The 20,510-nt window shown below is 40.6% G+C and overlaps 4 non-coding genes across 4 annotated transcripts; 1 reads left to right on the top strand and 3 right to left on the bottom strand.

The window, feature by feature from the left end:
- Positions 1-59: 59 nt before the first annotated feature.
- Positions 60-132, bottom strand: TRNAV-CAC. The gene has a single exon. It is a non-coding gene; the product is annotated as a tRNA-Val (tRNA).
- Positions 133-885: 753 nt separating this feature from the next.
- Positions 886-958, bottom strand: TRNAR-ACG. Its single transcript has one exon. It is a non-coding gene; the product is annotated as a tRNA-Arg (tRNA).
- Positions 959-5,506: 4,548 nt separating this feature from the next.
- TRNAT-AGU lies at positions 5,507-5,580 on the top strand. Its single transcript has one exon. It is a non-coding gene; the product is annotated as a tRNA-Thr (tRNA).
- Positions 5,581-8,555: 2,975 nt separating this feature from the next.
- TRNAL-CAG lies at positions 8,556-8,638 on the bottom strand. The gene has a single exon. It is a non-coding gene; the product is annotated as a tRNA-Leu (tRNA).
- Positions 8,639-20,510: the final 11,872 nt, after the last annotated feature.

Consider the following 20,510-nt stretch of genomic DNA (forward strand, 5'->3'; position numbering starts at 1 on the left):
TGGCATGAAAATTTTTTTAAAAAAATTCAGGAACTAGTTTTGTGAAAGAAAAACCAGACTGTTTCCGCCCGGTTTCGAACCGGGGACCTTTCGCGTGTGAGGCGAACGTGATAACCACTACACTACGGAAACTCCTCTAAGGGTCTGTCCCGAGTCAGCACTTCACTCTATAACACTCTCTCTGCCTGTCGCTATTTCAGTGACGATGTGTTGCCTTGGTGTGCGCATGCGCATCCTTACTGTCCTCTCCAGAGAACCAAAGAAAAGCGCAGACCAAGCCCTTGCAGTGTTCAGACCTGAAGGCAAATCCTTAATAACTTATTCTACAAATGTGACTAGATGAGAAAGAACAAAATAGAGACTTTACTGTTTCTGAATAACCCCCCATTATTATTGCTCAACCTGAAGATTTTGCTGTCTTCCTCTTTGCTTACTTAGGTTACTTCAAACTTACTCTCTTTTTCTTTTTTTCTTTTTTTTTTTGAGACGGAGTCTCGCTCTGTTGCCGGGGCTAGAGTGCCGTGCCGTCAGCCTAGCTCACAGCAACCTCAAACTCCTGGGCTCAAGCGATCCTCCCGCCTCGGCCTCCCAGAGTGCTAGGATTACAGGCGTGAGCCATGGCCCGGCCCAAATAATCAAAATGGACTGAAAAGCGGGGCACAATTTGGGGACGGCCAACGTTTCTCCAGCTACGCTTTGGTTAGCGCCACCACATGGTGGGACGTGGAATTTGCTCTGCAAAGAAGTGATGACTCCCGTGGTCAAAAGCCGGATTCTTTTGCTTCCGAGATTTCTAGGCAGCTTTTACCGTGCACGAATTTTCTTAATCCATTGAACTCCCGTACAATCAGGAAGGGAAAGAAGTAAAACACATCTCCTATACACCGAGCCAGCCAGGAGTCGAACCTGGAATCTTCTGATCCGTAGTCAGACGCGTTATCCATTGCGCCACTGGCCCTGCATGTAAAAAGTGTGGCGGCAGGTGTACCTTCATAACAAACTAGTCAGCAGCACCGGTCCTACCGGCAAGGTCTGGGCTGTGGCTGAAAGTCCCGTTTGCCCGGTTTATCTAGGCTCGTAGTGTATGGTCTCTCCAGGGGCCACTTGTGCACACGCGCCATCGTCTTTACTCCTTTCTTGATCTGTCTCTGCAGGCTGAAAAATTGTTGTGAAAGGCAAACTCCACATCCTCTCTGCCCCAGTATCTCCTCTCCATTCATGCGTTCATTCGTGCAATCAGTATTGCTATTCAAGGCACTGGAGATGCAATCATGGAGAAAACAGATGCGACCCCCTGCCCTCAGGAAGATTACATGGCGTTGGTGGAGACAGATAATGAAGCGCTAAATAAATAAAATAATGGTGATAAGCGCCTGGAGAAAAAAATATAAAACAGAGAAAGGGGATATGAAAGTCCAGCAGTGAAGGTGATGAACGAGAGAGAAATGAGAGTATCAGGGGGAAAACAGTGATCTGCAATAGGAGAAAATCGCCAGGGGAAAGGCCTGGAGGTAGGAGCCGTCTTGGGAGTAATAATGTTGAGAAGGCTGGTGCTGAGTGGAGCGAGATAGGAAACCCTGGGAGATCACCTTCGGCCTTGTAAACCTGTGGTCCCCAACCCCGTCTGCAGCCTGATCGAAACTTGGCCGCACAGCAGGAGATGAGCCGGCGGGAAAGCCGACGGAAGCTTCGTCTGTATTTTCAGCTGCTCCCGGTCGCTGGCATCACCGTCTGAACTCTGCCTTCTGTCAGATTAGCAGCGCGTTAGATTCTGCGTTATAGCGAGTTGTATAATTATTTTGTTATATATTATAGTGTATAATAGAAATAAAGTGCACAATAAATGTAATGGGCTTGAGTTATCCCGAAACCATCCCTCCGACCCCCCTCCCCCAAATTGTCTTACATAAAATCGGTCTCTGGTACTGAAAACATTAGGGACCGCTGTTGTAGACCCTTGTAAGGACTTTGGCTGGTACTCTATAGGAAATTGGAAGCTGTTGTATGGTTGCATGATCTGACCTTCTGTGTGTGTGTGTGTGTGTGTGTGTGTGTGTCTGTGTATGTGTGTGTGTGTGTGTCTGTGGGTTGTTTAAAAAAAAAACTTTTTTTTTCAAACATTTACTAAGCAATACTGCTCTAGGCCCCTTCACTACGTGCTGCTCCCATCACAAGGCTGTATCTCAGAATTTTACACCTCTGAAAAGAGCACCATCGACTCGCGCACATACATGAATGCTCACTTGTTTGCTTTGAAAGCAAACAAGCGTCTCAGATGTGTTTCAGTCTCTGTATTTCTTAGAAGAAATCATTATCCGTATGGCTGGTAGCACTGTAAATAAATCGAGGGCTAAACAGGAGTAAAATTGCCTGATATTGAGAATATGCACATTGAGATTAGAAAATATTTGTTTTCGGTTTATAAGGTTTCAATAGCCCTTACAAAAAATATTCTGTTCTTTCTGCACAAACATTAAGGTAGATCCAGTTACAGATTCCTTCCTAGACAATACAATAGGGATCTTCTCAAGTTTTACACTATGGACCCCTAGAATAGTGTGGTGATTATGGACTCTACCTCAGAATAATACTTTTAAATATAAAAAGTTAATACATAAGATTTCAAAAGGAGACCAATTATGTTGAAATATGTTACCAAAACATTTTAAGATTATGACATAGTAATATTTGTGTGATTCTTTATTAAGACACTAAATGACACTATTCAGCAGGGGACTGGGGGGTTCTAATAAATAGTGTAATCTCAAAGCAGTAGTGAAAATAAATGATATTTTAAGGAATTTGTAACAGCTATATTTTGATTTGAAAATATTTGTGATTTCCAATAGCGATACTCATGAGAGCTTAAATGCCACTGCAGTTTGTTGCCTATATTCATAATGGAAGAAAACGCAACACTTCAGTAACATCTTTTTCAAAATTAACATTTATTTTCTTATCCAAGTTCAGAGATCACCCTTTCCCCATTGGAAGTAAGAGTAGATTTCTGCTGTGAAGAGGAGTTCAGAAACATGAACAATTGTGCCTGAATATTCAGAAATGAAACAAACTAGGATACCTCCTGCTCCTATTTTATCGTCATCACACACCCAGGATTGGACGGCCAGATCCTAGGGCATCCCTGGAAGTCACAGGTACCATCCTGCACTTCCAAAGTGGGCTTTAACCCAGCTACTGGGAGGTTCTGTCCATATTTGCTCTCCTCAGTGTTTGTCTACAAAAATTTCCATTTGTTTTACAGATTTTGAAGGACTTTCTTGGCTGCTTCAAATTTTTCAGCCATATTCATTACAAGGAATGATTTTACTTTGTTTCTGGAAATCTTTCTACTGAGGGTTCTTTTCTTACAGTTCTATAATAGTTCCAGCTTCTAGTCTTTTCTTCAGTGGTTATATCAGTCAGAGAAACGAAGTCCAGGAAAAAAACAAAACTAGTAGGAGAATATATATATTGGCTTAGATAATCGTGAGTGGGGACTGGCAAGTCTAAAATCTGTAGGGCAGGCAAAAGCTGATGTCCTAGTCTTGAAATGGAATTTCTTATTCCCTGGAGAAGCCTCTGTTTTGCTCTTACTGTTTTTTAACTGATTGGAAGAGGGCCACCTACATTACCCAGGATAATCTCCTTTATTTAAAGTTAACTGATTGTAGATGTTAACCACATTTACAAAATATCTTCACAGCAACATACAGATTAGTATTTAATTGAATACTTGGGTACTATAGCCAAGCGGATACATAAAACTATGAACTAGCCAAGCGGATACATAAAACTATGACAGTGGTGGAATCTCCTCTGTGTCTCAGTGCACTATTTTTCAGTTTTGCTCCCAGGCATATAGAAAACTGCACTGCCTGCCACTCCCATATTTCTTTATGTTATTGTTGGTAGTCTGTGACACAGTGATCTGTATCTTCTGCAATTTCGGATGCGTGGAGCAGAGCCAACGTGAGGCTTCCATAGTCCATCCCCATCATCTTGATCATACTGGGAACTGAGTGGTAGAGTTCACATCAAGATTTCTGTAAATGATTGCTCAAAGTCTCGATTTTCTTCCAAGACTTATCTCTGGCTAATTAAACAACTCCTTTGACGTCCTAGAAATTCTATGCAGACTTTGTCAGCTGCCAGCCAAAGGAAAAACCCAAACCAAATATCATTGGCTCTGTTGCCTGTCACCTCCCACAGTTTGGTCAAAGCCATGTTAGTTGTAAATTGCACTGTTTATGATGATTATATTGGCTCCAAGCACACTAATAATATGATGCCTAAGCTTATAATATTAAATAAATAAGTGCTTATTTCATGAGTTGCAATCAGACTGAGTGTTGAGTTCATAGACTTTCACTCTTCTTATGAAAATAAGAACTCTAACAGGTATGAACTCTTATTGTTCCCCCCATGATGTATGTAGGCACAGGTAAGTGCCAATGGCTGCCTTATACTATGACAGAGAAATCCTTCAAATATTAATACAGCTTAGAAATACTGAAATGCCAATTTCAGCATTATCACCAGGACAAGAGATTTCAAGTAAAAAAGCTAATCACAATTATAGATTTCCCTTTGGAAAACTATACCTATGGCAATAATTTACAAACTCTTCAGAGTTTCATTAAATCCCTTTGTTCAAATTATATTCCCAAGGACAGATTTATTTTAGCAGAGAACAGAGTAATTTAGAAAGAGTTACAAATACTCACACAAGCCCACATGACAATATAGAAGTTCTTGTGAAGGCTCTCAATTTGACATCATATCAAATCAGATCCTTTGAACAAGTATTAGGACAAGAAAGCTTCTCTCTATGGCTACAGTGGGGAGGAGGCCTCTCCTTTATCTTTTTCCGAGATTAGGTTGTTAGTTACGAAGTCTTGCATTTTAAAGGAACAACTCTGGAAATCCATTAGTTAATCTTATAAACAAGAAGCAGATAGGTGGAACCCAAGTTTAGCAGAAAGAAATGGGGTAAGGAATGACTAGAATTTTAATTAAATTCCAGTTTAATTTAAAAACCGTGAAATAAGAAACAGCTTGCTTCCTGCAGGGGCCCATTCTTGGTGCTGGAAGTGTTCCGATGTAAACGTGTTACACGACCTGGAGGAGTGTTCTGTAAATGTTGCTGGCTCCCCTCTTTCCTACCCTGTCCTCCCTGACGCCTCAGGTCATACTTCATCCACGTTAGGATAAGCTGCTGAACTCTTGCCCTTCAGAGCAGTTCCTTGGCGTACTCCTCTGAGCTCACCGGGGAGTCAGGCTAGTGCCCGCATTGCATTTCCCCACACAACCCCCGCGCGAAGGACTCAGTTTTCCTGCAGATGAGCGGTTTCTTAGGTCTTTTAGGGCGAAGCCAGGATTCTTCTTCAGGGTCTGAGGAAGCTTTTGGCTGCTCCTGATCCTCAGTGACACGAAAGTAAATAAATGCACAGAACAAAAACAAATATCATTCCTTTTCCTTGCTGATTGGAAGGGAATGCGGAGCACCGGCTCCGTGGCTTAGCTGGTTAAAGCGCCTGTCTAGTAAACAGGAGATCCTGGGTTCGAATCCCAGCGGGGCCTTCCTTTTTCGTGGTTTTTCTGCTTTCCGATTAACCATGGCCAATCGAAGTGTAAGCTTGCAAATTATTTTCCCCATGGGCCTTCATCATATTGTTTTATGTGCATTTGAAGGTGGACCCTTAATGTTCATGAAAAAGAGGCAAAGATGAATTTGGCTTTATTTTGGAAGAGCGAATTACTGCATTTCTTGGTTTTCTTACATTTTTATTCCACAAGTAATGTTTTTTCAACAAATGCAAAAGGAACCAGGGAAAGCAGAAGGCAAACACCACATTTAAACTACAAGCAACATCAAAATCTCTGGTCATTCTATTTTCTTTCCTGGGGAAATCCCAAATGGATTCACTCTCACAATCTCCAGGCAATGTTTTTAGAAAGGTCAACCTTTGGAATAATTGATAAAGCTGTTGTTGAGAAGGTTGCAGCATCTCTGACAATTCATAGCAGCCAGTAAAATCCAACCATATAAAACAACCTATGATTAACTATCTTAAAAAGTTGCATTGTGGTCAGAATTTTTTGGAAAGGAAAAATCCAAGTGCAAACAAATATTTGTCACCTTGATTTCAGAAAAGAAACTTTCAGAGAGAAGCATCTATTTGCTTGCAACCAGCCACGAGGTTGGGCATCATCCCATCCACTGAGGGGCTGAATAGAACAAAAGTTGAGGAAAAAGAGATTCGCTCCTTCTCCCTGTACCCTCTGTTTGACATCTTGTTTACTCCTGTTCTCAGACTAGGTTTATATCATCAGCTCCCTGGGTTCTCAGGCCTTTGAACTCAGACTCAATTATACCACCTGCTTTTCTGGGTCTCCAGCTAGCAGAAGGCAGACTACGGGACTTCTCATCCTCCCATAAATGTGTAAGCCAATTCCTCATCATAAATATTAATCTCTCTCTCTATATATATAGATAGATACAGATATAGATACATATACTATTAGTTTTGTATCTTCTGAAGGACCCTGACTAGTATGAACAGGTACTTTATTATGACAAAAAGAAATTTGCCAAGCACTGTTCTAAGCATTTTATATATACTAAGTTATGCAATCCTCACAGCATACTGATGAAGTAAGGTATAATTATTCCCTCCATTTTAAAGAGGAGGGCACCAAGGCGTAAGGTTGCAAAGTCACTTGCCTGGAAGGTCATATAGCTAGTAAATGGCAGAGTCCAGGGGTGAGCCCAGGCAGCCTGAATTGAATTGGACCAACGTTCTGGCCTTCTAAGCACCAATAAATGCTTTTCCTAACACCCTAGGGGTTGCATGTATTTGCCAGTTCCTTCTTTCTCTTATGTTGCCACGGCAGCAGGGACTCAAAATCATGTTTAATCAAAATGTCAGGGTGGACAGAAATGTAATGAATATGTGGCCACTTGGGCCATAAGGGGAAACCTTGTTAGTTTGTTCCTTTCTAGCCTTGTTGATGACTATCTTTCTATCAATTCACTTTTCTTTCAGTATATGTATGAACCTTTTTGTCAGTTTTGAGAAACTTGGGTGAGAGGGAGACAGCAAAATGATTTTGAATATCAATAATCATAAAAGAGATTCACGCAATATTTTGCTTTTGGAACCTAATATTAGATTGGATTTCTTTTTTTTTAAAGGAATGGTGAGAAGGTTTTAGTCACCTGAGGTTTTTGAGTAATTGGGGTTTTGCAATAAATTATGAGTGCAAAATAGAAACATTGCCTATTAATGTTTGTAACTATAGCTATTAATGCTCAAGATGAACAGGCTAAACAGCTGGAAAATTGAATTTGAGGAATATTTCTGGAGATGTCACTAAATATGAACTTTTTCTGTGTGTCTAAATCATCCTCCCTGGGTCCTGGATCCTGTTCTGAACTGCAAAATTAGTAGATTGTCAGACTGTCATGACCTGCAATTCATTCCTGCTGTATCTCAAGGAAAATCTTATGCAGCCTCATAATGAAAAATGTAGGAATATGTTCATTGATAGAACTTTTATTTGTAGTGACAAAGTGTTGGACCCAATATGGAGTCATTCCTGGGGGAGTAGGTGGCGTCACATGGCACACCTCTATGCAGCAATCGAAAGCAATTGATCTAGATGTGGTCTAGAAGTGCACACAGCAACATAAGCTCAAAACTGCGGTGCCAAAGGAATACAGTAAAAATAGAACAAGATCCACGGCACAGTGCCACTTATGTAAATTAAAAATGCATGCTGCAAAGAGCAGTAGGGAGGGGATAAAGAGGGGACAATTAATGGATAGAAAAATACAGTTAGTTAGAAGGAATAAGGTCTAGTGTTTGGTAGCACAATAGGGCAACTATAGTTAACAATAATTTATTATACATTTCAAAATAATTAAAAGACTGGAATTGGAATATTCCTAACACAAAGAAATGAGAAATGCTTGAGGTGATAGCTACCCCAGTTCCCTGATTTGATCATTTCACGTTGTGTGCTTGTATCAAACTATCACATGTATGCCATTAATATGTACAACTAGTATGTATCCATAATAACTTAAAATAAATTTTTTTTAAACCTTGCATGCACTTAAGCCAATAACACATATTCTACAAAAACATAATGAAAGAAAAAGATGTCGTTTCCATTGATTTCTTATGGGGAGTTGGGATGGAGTGGAGTGAGGAATGAAACTGAGGAAACTGAATTAAAATGGAATTTATAAATAAACAAAATGAAAGAAGGGCCCTGAAGACATCAATAATTATAATGAGACATGAACTGAAGAGTAATTCATTCAAGTCTGCATGTGAAGGGGAGAGAGGCAGAGACAAAGACAGAGAAAAGGAGGAGATGAGATTAAAATCAGTAGTTTTTGAATTATTTTCCGAGTACAGAGTGGCTTTATCCCAGAATTCGGGCAGTTTATTAAAAAAAAAAATCATTCTTAGATGGATAAGAAGGAAAATACAGTTTAAACCTTAATCAGTAAGTAGGGGGGAAAAAAAAAAAAAAAAACTTCAAGCTGTCAGGAGTGGGATTCGAACCCACGCCTCCAGGGGAGACTGCGACCTGAACGCAGCGCCTTAGACCGCTCGGCCATCCTGACTCACTGCTTACTGTTGGCGCTCAAAACTTACTTCTGGCTTTATCTAAAAGCTAGTCGGTTTTTTTGTTGTTGTTGTTGTTGTCGTTTTTTTTTTTATTGTTGTTGCTTTTGTTTTCCCCTTTAAGATCTGAAAATTCTGTGGAAAGCTAAACTGCCACTTCGTGAACTACCCTGAACAAAGCTACAGAGCAACGTCTTCTCTGAGAACACAAGAGTGTACCCCAGGCTGCGCGGGGCGGGCTGCGGCGGGCATACGGGGAAGAAAGAGGGAGTTTACTCCCCACTCTCGACTGAATTCTAGTTAAAATAATGGCATCCATGTTTAATTCAACATTGCAAGAACGCCTTGCTTAAATTTACACTTACTCGCAGGAGGTTTTAGGCTTATTCCAATTTTTGCTGGAACAAGGTGCTCCCTAAGCCCTCCCATCATCCTTTGGGTTGTTTTAATCTTGTCCCTGGGAGTCAGAAAGCTGCTTGTCTTGCTTCTTGATCTGAGTTTATGGAATTATACACCGAGAATTTGTGCACTTTTCTGTGTGGATGTTATACTATAATAAAAACTTTAAAAACCAAAACAAAAATAAATCGGTGAGTAGTTTCCGTATCTATTAAACTCGGCGCAAGGGGCACTTGCTCCCAAGCCTCTACCGCAGCAGCTTTTCTAAACGTACACAAAGGTCATATGTGACCTACTTCAAATTTCTCAGGATGCCATAGTCAGAATATCACTGACTGGAAGTCAGGGAACCTGAGTTCGAATTTCAAACAGAACCAGAAGCCTGAAGGATCTTAGATAAGTCTTTTTGCCTCTGTGGACCTTAGAAACAGCTTTCTGTCCTCTGCCATACCATCCTGCACGCGCCTGATCTAGTCTGATCTTGAAAGCTACGCAGGATCGGACCTGATTAGTATTTGGATGGGAAAAACGGCTTTCTTGGACACCTTCCGGTTTGGTCGTGGGTGACTCACGACCAAATGATGAAATACAATGCTTAATACCTTAAATTAAGCATTAAATCCCCATCTCCAGGGAACCAGTTAGATGCTGTAGTCCCTCCCAGACCTACTGAATCAGAAGTTTTGCTATTTACAACATGGTGACTATAGTTAATGACAATGTTATTGAATACTTGAAAATTGCTTAGAGAGTAGATTTTATATGTTCTTACCACACACAAAAATGATAAGTATGTGATATAATGGATATGTTACATAGTTTGATTTCGTCTTTCCGCAATGTATACATATAACAAAACATTATTTTGTACATCATAAATATATATAATCTTTATTTGTCAATTCATAAAATAAATAAGTAAATAAAGAAGTTTTGGGGTGAGAGTCTCACAGTATGTGTTTAACAAGCCCTCCACATGCTTCTGAGGCATGATGGTTTCAGAACTGCAGGCTTAAAGCGCAATAACCCTGTAATTCTTAACAGAGAAATTGTCCTCACATTAGCATGAAGTGAGGTATGAAAGCATATAGATAATGCTTTTTATAATCCTCTGGGACAGTGGTTCTCCCTTGGGGAGATTTTTAAATATACTATCATTTTCCCCACCCCAGAAATTAAATCAGAGTATCTGGGAGTGTCACCTGGCAATTGTATTTTTTAAGGTTCCCATTCTACCCCTAGGTGATTCTAATGCGCATCCAGGTTTGAGTTCATTGTTTTAAGGTTTAACTTTAGAGAAAATTTGAATCTTTCTATTAAGGACGAGGGTGCAGCCACATTTAAAAAAGTGTTCAAGCCTATGTGCACAGGGCTCTCGTGCAAAATATTTGTAAAACACAGAGCAAAGCAGTCAAAAGCACAGTTTACAACGGATGCTTACAACGGATGCTATGTGTGCATGTGCACCCACACTGGGGTGTCTGAATGCAAATCACTAGAGATAGCCAGAGATGACCACAAAAAGTAGGTTTTCCCTAGTTCCCTGAATGATAGAATCCACCCTTTCTGGGAATAACATCGAAACGGCCTCCAGAAAATATTAAAATTCAATTATTGGAATGATTGTGTGGGAGGAACTTGTAAACGTTTGTGAGGACAAACGCATATCTCAAGGATTCGTACAACCTTTCCGGGTTCCAGGCATCCAACACCCAATATCATCATAGGATAAAATCAAAGAATAAACCTAGATAATTTAAAGGCCAGAGAAAGAGAAAATTCCCAGAAGGGGAATAAATAGCAGCTTCATGAGAAGATTCATTAACCGAGAGGTATAATACTTTTACCTCTTTATTCACAAAGTTGATCTGTGAATGCATATACCAAACAGCAATGAGAAAGAGAGAGAGATCATGAGGAATTTGAGTTACAAGAGAATGGATATATATATAATGAGGAAGTATTGTGGTTAAAACATGAATTTGGTTTCAGAAAGACCGACGTGTGACCTCTGTCTCTTACTATGTGACTTTGACCAAGTTACTTAATCTCTCTGAACCCTAAGCACTTCATCTGTAAAATGGGAATACTATAGTAATTGCTCATAGGCTGTTTTTTAGGTAATTGGGTTAATACATGCAAGTTCCTAATTCTATACCTGGTACCCTAAATGCTAGTTACCGTTATCAGCTATTTTTGTAACCAGGAGCAATAATCAACAACATGGCTCTTTGACTGTCCAAGAGTTTCTCAAGGCCATCAGTGGGAGACCCCGAAGAACAGTAAATACTGGAACTGAAGAGTCTAGAAGAGAGAACAATCCCAAAGGTGAAAGTGCCAGAGCAGACTTCGGTGATTTTTCAGGGATTTCAGGGCATTATTCTACCTCTGTTCAAAGTGGTGTGATGGGACCAAAGGGCTGGGACTGAAGATGGGATCTTGATGGGGCCACACAAGGACACAGTCCCTTTCCCATGTGAGACAGCAGCAAAGCAGATCCACTTGGCAGTGGAGGATGGCCTCTCAAGTGCAGTCACCTGTGCTCTTTTCACAGGATGGTGATGGATACCAACTGTGAAGGCAAGAGGTAAAAGGAGCAAGTCATTCATTCAACATACAGCAAATATTAATTGGGTGCTTACTATGTGCTAGGCAGTGTTGCAGGTGCTGGTGATCCAGCAATAAATAGAACAGAAACTCTGCCATCCTGTGGCCTACACTCTAGTGAGGCAATGAACCCAAGAAACATAGAGTAAAATGAGCAGAAGCTGGGGCTTCTGATAAAGTAGCTCCTTTAACTTGAATCCTAGACCAGCTCAGTTGCCCAATGAAAAATAGCATTGCCCTCTACAAAAAGAGAAGGAAAACAAGCCCAATTTTAAAACCATATTTTTATAAAAGGTTAAAAATACAGAAAGCAAAACTATTATAAATGAATAGGATGCAGGTAAGTAAAACACATTAGCAGAAATTTTAAGTGACTGTCTCATTTATTACTGCATAGCAAACCACTCTGTAGCTTAAAGCAACTGTTTCTTACAATTCTGCAGCTTTTCAGCTGGCTTTGCCTGGGCTCATTCATGCCCTGTATTCAGCTAGGATGTTAAGCCTCTCTTCATAAGGTCTTTCATCCCCAGAGAGGCTAGACTAAGTTTCTCCACATGGTGGGGCAGCAGTTCCCAGAGGCTATGCCCCAGTGCACAGGCTCTTATTAAGCTTCTGTAATATTTGCCTCACATTCACCGTCGCGTTGACCAAAGCAAGTCATAGGGCCCTAACCAGAGGCCCTGTGGGGGGAGACTACACAAAGGTAGGGCCCAGGGAGAAGAGGTTTATTGGGTATATTTGTATAACCATTTACCACAGCAATCGTAAAGAATATAGAGAAGGAACAAAACTAAGAATTGAAAAACTAAGTTGCAAAACTCAGACTTGAGAAGAATTAGGTGAAAGACAAAAAAGGAAAGGGAGTGAGTGTTCATACAAATTTCTCGAGGTAAGTTGTTTTCTGATGAAGTATGGGGTTTACCTCAGCCAGAGGGTATAAGGGCTCAGGTCTCTCAAATAAGACTGCCAGATGGGGCTGGGCACGGTGGTTCACATTTGCAATCCCAGCACTTTGAGAGGCTGAGACAGAAGGATCCTTTGATCCCAGGAGTTTGAGGTTATAGTGAGCTATGATTGGGCCACTGCACTTTTGCCTGGTGACAAAGTGAGACCCTGTCTCTAAAATAAAAAAATGAAAAAATAAATAAATAAATAAGATTGCTAGATAAAATATAAGATGCCCACTTAAGTTAGAATTTCATATAAACAATGAATAATTTTTTGGTTTAATTATGAACATTTGCTAAATCCCAAAGAGGCTAACATAATAAAGGCATAACTAGTGAACAGGATTTTGTTCATCCTCATGCGTGTTTGAAAAACAGCAGCCATCTCTCTGAGGCAGGTCGACCATACCTGCCCTGATCTCCAAGTCAGTTCCAAACTTCTTCGAACTTTGAACACACTCATAACTTAATCAGTTGATTGATATTTATTGAGCAGCTCATAGGTGCCACTTTTCTTTATTTATAAACAAAACAAAATCCTTACTCTTGTGGGCTCTTACCTCTGTGATAAAGATGGATAATAAAGAAAACAAATGTACATATAGTTTCAAGTAGTGATAAGCGCTTTTAAGGAAAATAATGCAGGGTAAAGGGTCAGAAAGTAGAAGAGTAGAGTTGGGAGCTGGGTGCTATTTTACAGAAGGTGGTTAGAGAAAGCATTTGAGCAGAAACCTGAATGAAATGAGGGGTGAGACATGCACATATCCAGGGGACAGGCAGAGGATGCAGCAAGGGCAAAGGAGTTAAGGAGAGAATGAGGGAGCAACAAAAGCCTTCTATGCCTGGAGAAGAGGAAAGAGGGTGTGGGAAGACATGAGATTGAAGAGGTAGCCAAGGGCCAGATGGTGTAAGTAGGGCCTGAGTTTTATCTTGGCTATAGTGGGAAGCCATTGGAGAATTTTAATGACATAGTCTGATATATCTTTAAAAACAATACTCTGGCCATTGTATGGATAGGTAACCATAGAGGCAACAGTTGAAGCAGAAGCTATATTAAAAATCCAGGCAAGAAATTATGATAGTTTAGACAGGAAGCCAGTGGTAAAAGAGGAGAGAAGTGCTCACATCCAGGGTGTATTTTGAAGGCAGAGCTGAGAGGATTTACTAGTGTTTTGGAGGTGGGAAGTGAGATAAAAGAAGTAATTCCTTCCTTTATCTTATGCCCATGTTTTTGTTTTGAGAAAATTGGTGACTATTAGAGCCATTAATGGTGATGGGGAAGATGAAGTAGTGGGTAATTAGCCAGAGGGAATCCAGAGCTATACTTGGACCCCTTAGATTTGAGGTGCCTGTTAGCTGAACCAGCGAAGATGTTGAGGAAGAAGTAGGATATGTAAGACCAGCCCAGAGGCCATGTTGGGGCCAGCAACATCAATTTAGGAGTCATGAGCAGATAGGTGGGAGTTAATATGGTAGACAGAGGAAAGAATGCAGTTTTCAGCAGGTTCTTGAAAGGATTAAAGGGCTCTAAACAACAATAAGTCAGTCAGCCAGAGCTATGACTCAATAATTATAACAATATAACAGTGTCTTACAGTAGTTATTAAAGAGTCAAAAGCCATTGTCCTAGCACTTGGTCATCTTCCACTGCTGTTTTGCTGTTTGAGCAGAACTGGTAGCTGCCCTGACCTCCCTGTCTTATAAGATCATGAGGCCAAATTGTCGTGCAGTCCATTACAAGGATCTTTCTTTGGCAGAGCTTGATGTTATGTTAACTCTCTTACCTCTTACTTGTCCAAAGTTGTATACTGGTCTGTAATCCAACACAGGATTTTTTCAGTCTAGAGGACTGTATGAAGGTCATTACCTGGACAATGGAGTCAGATGGCCTGGGGTCAAATCTCTGCTCTGTTACTCACCAGCAGATGATAGAAGCCATCTCATCACTCTGCACCTCAGTCTCTTTATCTATAAAATGAGATTACACGGGTACCTACCTACCTCATAGGGGACTGAAAATTGACATGAATTATTACTGCATGTAAAGCACATAGAACAAGACCCAACACATAAGTGCTCTGTCTCTTTTAGCTACTATGATTATGCATATTCAGTTGTCCCTCAAATGCATTTCGCATAATGATCAAAATTTGAGGGCATATCTGGTGAAGTTGGTACCTCAGCTAAAATCTTCTGCTCCAGGTAAATCCATATTTTAAAACACACATCTAGTCTGTTCTCAAACTTCAAAGTGGACATGAATCACTTGGGATATTGTTAAAAAGCAGTTTCTGATTTAAAAGGTCTGTGGTAAAGCTCAAAGTTCTGTGGTTCTGTTAGGTTTTAGTCTGAAATGTCAGTTCTTAGCGTGATCATGGCAGAAGAATGACCAGGCACACCAAAGTTAGGCAAGCACAAAAATGAAGTTTATCGAGGAGAGAAAAATAGCATTATAGAGATAAGATTGAGGTTTACAGAACATGATACATATGCCACAGATGACGACTGGACCCACTGTCACAGCAAAGGGAGAGCAAAAGGAAGAGTGCAAAAAGAGAGTTAGTTATGGTCTGCATCTTGTTTTATAGTGCCCTGATTGTGACCTCCCTCATGGTTCAGAGATTGCCATGGAACCACTTTGATTAGATAGTTGGGAGTTCCATGACCTGTCTTACTACCCATGTGGGTTGTTCTAGGTCAATTTCCGGTCTCTGTGGTACCTATGCTGCTTGGCCTATAGGCTAGAGAGTCCTCTGCATTCTTTTGCAGCTGGTACACTAAGTTATGTTTGGCCGATTCATAAAGTATTCCCTCCTCCCCCAGGTATGGCAGTCACTTGGAAGAAGATTAGGATGGAGCAGGCCCAAGATGTGGGCCTGGGGCCCACCCTTGTCCTTCTTCCCAGGTGGGGCAATTGCACCAAGGCAACAGCACCCACTTTCATCCCTAGGAGACCCAGAATCCCTCATTATCTACCTAACAGTTCTAACAAGGTGTCCCAGAACCAGCATGAGTAGCAATGTTCTAAAGTGTGCGTGGGATCCCTATGCAGTGCTCTCCATGGTGGTCAGCCAGTCTTCTGGAGTGGATTATTGTTGTTCAGTTCCTACATCTGACTTGCCCTTGGGAGGCTCTTGGTACCATGTCAGGTACTTTTATGAACACTGGAAAACTTGGAAACAAGGTCATAAGAACCTCAGTTGATAAAAAATGCCAGTTTAAACAGATTCATTCAAATAGTCTAGCCTGGGAATTCTCAGCCCCTTGCTATGGCATTAAGAGTCATTTGGGGGATATACTTCTTAGGATCTAGCTTCAGTTATATGTAAAAAAAAAATTTCAAAATAATTGTGGCTTAAACAAGATAGAAAGAAATTTATCTTTTTCTCACCAAAAAAGTCAAGCTAATAAGGAGGCTCTGCTTGGTGAAATCATCAGGGACTCAGACTCCATCTATCTCAATGCTGGGTTGTTGCCTGCATCTCCATGTCTGAGCTGAAATCTTTATTCACAGTCCAGCAAAAGTATGTAAGGAAGGGAGAGCCAGGTGTTTGTCCCTTGAAAGACACAAGCGAGAAGCTGCACAGATCACTTGTTTTCACACTCCACTTGCCAGAACATAGTCTGTGGGTACACCAGATACAAGGGAGGCTGGGAAATGTCATCTTTATTCTGGGTGGCCATGTGTCCAGCTAAAATTTGGAAGTCCTAACATTATAGGAGAAGGTAAGAACAAATTTGGGTGAAATCTACCAGTCTGTGTAACATAGGATAAAAATAAGGACCTTGACTCAAAAGAAGGCATCAAATTGATACCAGTTCTGCCTTTTATTTTCTATATGCATATTTCTCCATCTTCCATTAATTCATATAGGCTTAAATCCCTTTTTATGTCCATCATAGCTATCATGTTTGTACCATAAAGAGGTCAAACTGCTGTGACACCCACTCTCCAAACAGCGATTAGTTTAAATCCGTTGAAATAGATGATAGTCTTTTTTTTTTTTTTTTTTTTTTTTTAAGGAGAGGATGAACCTAAATGTTGGTGTTGATCATAATTGAGTGATGAGATTTTGGACTATTTTTATTTTTAAAAATAAACTTGCATGTATTTTCAGGAAAATGATAAGAGGAAATGTGTATATAGTTGGGAGTGGGCTGTCAGGTACTCTTGCAAGTGGGAGATTTGAGGAGATATGAGTACTATCTGGGGGCAGAGGAGATGTGATTCGAGATGTGCCAGGAGATGGCATGGAAAAGCTGCTGTTGATTAGGGAAGAAGGAAGTTGTTCAATTATTTTTTTCTTGGTCTGAATGTCTGGATGTCACAGAGTCTCTGTTGAATAGAGGCAGGCACTGGTAAACATGTGACTACCAGAGTTGGCATTTGGCAGTGCGAAATGAAGTCAGCTATTATTTGAGTGCATTTGCATTTTTCATCTGATTTTTAGTTGCTGGGTAGAAACGCTTTTGTTTCTGGTCACACATTACCAAATACTTCAGTTAGTTCTGGTGCTTTTGAAATAGTAATATCACTGACTCTGCCTTAGGTGACTAAGACAGGCTTTGGTAAAGCATTGGCTGGCATTAGTAAATTCTTGTTTTTTAGAAGATTTGGAAATAAAGCCAGAACTACTGAGACTGATAGTTTTCTCACCTCTGCGCCACTTTTCTGATAGCTGATGCCAGCTGGACAGGGAGCCACAGGCAGGTTCTTAGCTACATCAGATAAATTCTTCTTAAGGGGTGTGTCTGGCTGGAGCTTAGTGAAAAAAGGAAGGACATCGTGTTTTCCAAGAATCTACCATGAGCTCAGTACTGTGCTTGATGATCATTTTCCTTGAAGATCAGGGGGAAAAGGGAAAGGAAGGGGAGTCACAGAACTGATTAAAATCTGTGACCATTTCTTTCTCTATTCTGAGAGAGAGATTCCTGTAGCAGCCCTGTTTATTTTGGGTGAGGTTTTACAGATACATTTTAGTATACACATTACACATTAAAAGAGTGAAACAACTGCCTAAGGTTCCTAAATACTTATTATTGTTACTTTTAATAGAATGAATGTGAATGGGTTTTTTGTTTGTTTGTTTGTTTGTTTTTTTACTTTGGGGTGAGATCTGTTCAGGTTGAGGGTGAGGAAAGTGTTGAGGTAAAGTCTTGTATCTAAACACACACTTGGATGTAATGCTAACCCCAAGTGAATTCTCATTTGACTCCCTTTTTCCCTCCCATCGGCTCCAGAAATAAGCCTATTTCCCTTTTGTGGCTGCCATCATCCATTCTTCAACTTGAGTTTCCTCTTCTCTGTGGCCCACACTAGAACGCAACCAGACTCACAGTTTCCCCCACTACCTTCTTGCCCCTAAAACAAACAGAATGCTTTGGAGGATTTTAATATTGCAGAGATAGATACTGTATTTTTAAAAAATGAGGGAGCCGGCAAAGTAGGGTCGGTGTCGCGTTGCCTGACTCTGACTGCGCGGGAAGCAGGACAGCGGGGCTGTGGAATAGGCTGAGGTGTGGATAGCTGGGCGAGGGGCGCGACGCCAGTCCGGTTTGAGGAGGGGCGGAACCAAGGCTTTTCCAGGACCCTGGGCCTGATAAATGGGCTAGTGCTATAATGCTGGGACCTCTTATTTGAAGGGAGCACGACGGGATGCGTGGGGACTCCTTGCTTAATGGATGGTGACATGTAGTGAGGGAATCTCAGTGTTGCTGGGAGTGACCGAGACGGCAGAAGTATCCCTAAGTTCTGTTGAGGGTTGGAGCTTCACAAGAACACCTTACTTTCAAGCTGGCAGTTTTCAAAGACAAAAAGGCTCTGTGGAAAAGATTCCCGTTTTTTCTATTTTTTAATATTTGAAAGTATGGGTTTATTGAGGATATGCATTAGCCAGCTTGAATAAATGAAATTATAAATGTTAAAAAAAAACAAAACCTAAGGTAGGATGACGGAACTTGTTAAAAAAAATAAAAAAATAAAACAAAAATAAGTGCAGGGAGAATGCAATGTGTCTTGAAAGTGTTAGGGTGGTATTTATTTTCATAATGCATCATAATATAAATGGATAAAAAGTGATTTCTCTTAGCTCCTTCTCCAGTCTCCTCTTGCCTCTTCGTGGGATCCAAGATTCATCCAAACATCCCTTTTAACCCAGGGGCTGATGCTACTCAGTCTCCTCCTTCCTTTAGCAGACTTTACCCTTGATTCTCTCAAACCTGTCTTGCAAATAAATGTTGACTGGTTTATTACAAGGGGTATTACAAAGGGTACAGGTGAACAGCCAGTTGGAAGAGATGCCTAGGGCAAGGTGTGTGGGAGGCTTCCATGCCCTCTCTTTGGACGTGCCACCCTCCAACAACCTCCATGTAGTCAACTGTCTGAAAGCTCCCTAAATACATTTTTAAAGAAGATTGGATTATGTTTTTCTTTGACTTTCTAAAAGTATAATTGGAATACAAATGAATACTTTTTTTTAAGTTACACTGACCACATTTCTAACAAATGAATACTTTTAAAGTAAGGATAAATGATACTCTCCACTCAGGAGTATAGTATCAGGTAAACATGTGGGCAGGGCAGTGTTTGAGGAAGGATCAAGGGGAGGGGGACACTGGGTGCTGGGGATCTGTGAAATGATGGAGGAAGGAGCCCTTCTGTTTGGTTCTCCAGGTGCAGGTCCTCGGTCCAGTAGAAGGTAGCATGCTAAGTTCTATTTTTCTTCTTCTGTTGCTCCTTATGCCTGAGAATCTCCTGAGCCAGTGGGTTCCACCTTGCTAATACCTCTAAAAAGTTTTCTAGCATTCCAACCTCTAGATTAACTTAGTTTGTCCTCCTACCCAACTGCCATTGGCTCAGTGGAAGATGTCTTGGACAGCTATAGCAAAGATGTCTGCCTTTGGATACTGACTTGGCCACATACTATGTGCCTTTAACCAAATCACTTCATTTATCTTTTCTCTTTATTTTCCTCATCTCTAAAAGGAGGGGTTTGGAGTAAATGTTAACAGTCACTTCTCATACTAAAGTTCAATTACATTTTTCTCTTAGCCCCTTTCCAGAGTAAAACTTCTGTGGTCTTCTGATTTATAAGCCTGTATACAGATTCATTTTTAAGTAATCTAGTAATACATCCATGGGAATGTGATTATATAGATATTATTACCTAGGAATTGAACCCGAAGTTAGTAGGAAAACACCAAAACTAGAATGAAAACAAAATGAATATGGGGCCTGGGAGTGACAATGACAAAATGTGGATAATGAACTATATTGTTGTTACATTTTGCTTAAAATGTAGTGAATGTGATGATAACAGACCCATCTCGTATTCGGAATTTCAACCTAAGAAAGAATGTTTTGTCCTCCCTTTGTCACGATCTTCTGTGAAGGCTGCAGATTGATGGGAAAGTTGGTTTTTTGCTTAATCATGAGAAAGATAATGTGGTACAATAATGGAAATAATATTTTAGTGTGAACATAACTTGGAATTTGTAGATTTTGTGGTGTGATAAGTAATATGTCTGATTTTGATGATTTCTCAGCTGAAGGCATACATGTAAGATGATTTTCCCACCAGTTGGTGAACCTTTGGAGACTCACATTCTGTCCCTTTGGGCAGCAGTGCTGGCTGAACCGCATTAAGTCCCTCTCTGTGAGGGGGACTATTTCTAATCCTCCTTTGGAGCAACAGAGGAGAAAGTGGGCTCGTTGAACTACCAGGGTCCTCAAGCAGAAATACAGAGTCTCTCCTCAGGCACATGGGTTTCCAGAGATCACCCATGAATTTTTTTTTTTTTTTACAATTAAAAGGTACTACCATTAAAGATTTCCAACTATTTTCTTCTCTTGGGAAAGTACTGTTAATTTGAAGAGGTAACTTCACTTACCTACACCATGGGCCAATAACCTTTATAG

Source organism: Propithecus coquereli, unplaced genomic scaffold, assembly GCF_000956105.1.
Source record: "Propithecus coquereli isolate 6110/MARCELLA unplaced genomic scaffold, Pcoq_1.0 Scaffold131, whole genome shotgun sequence".
Classification (NCBI taxonomy): Eukaryota; Metazoa; Chordata; class Mammalia; order Primates; family Indriidae; genus Propithecus; species Propithecus coquereli.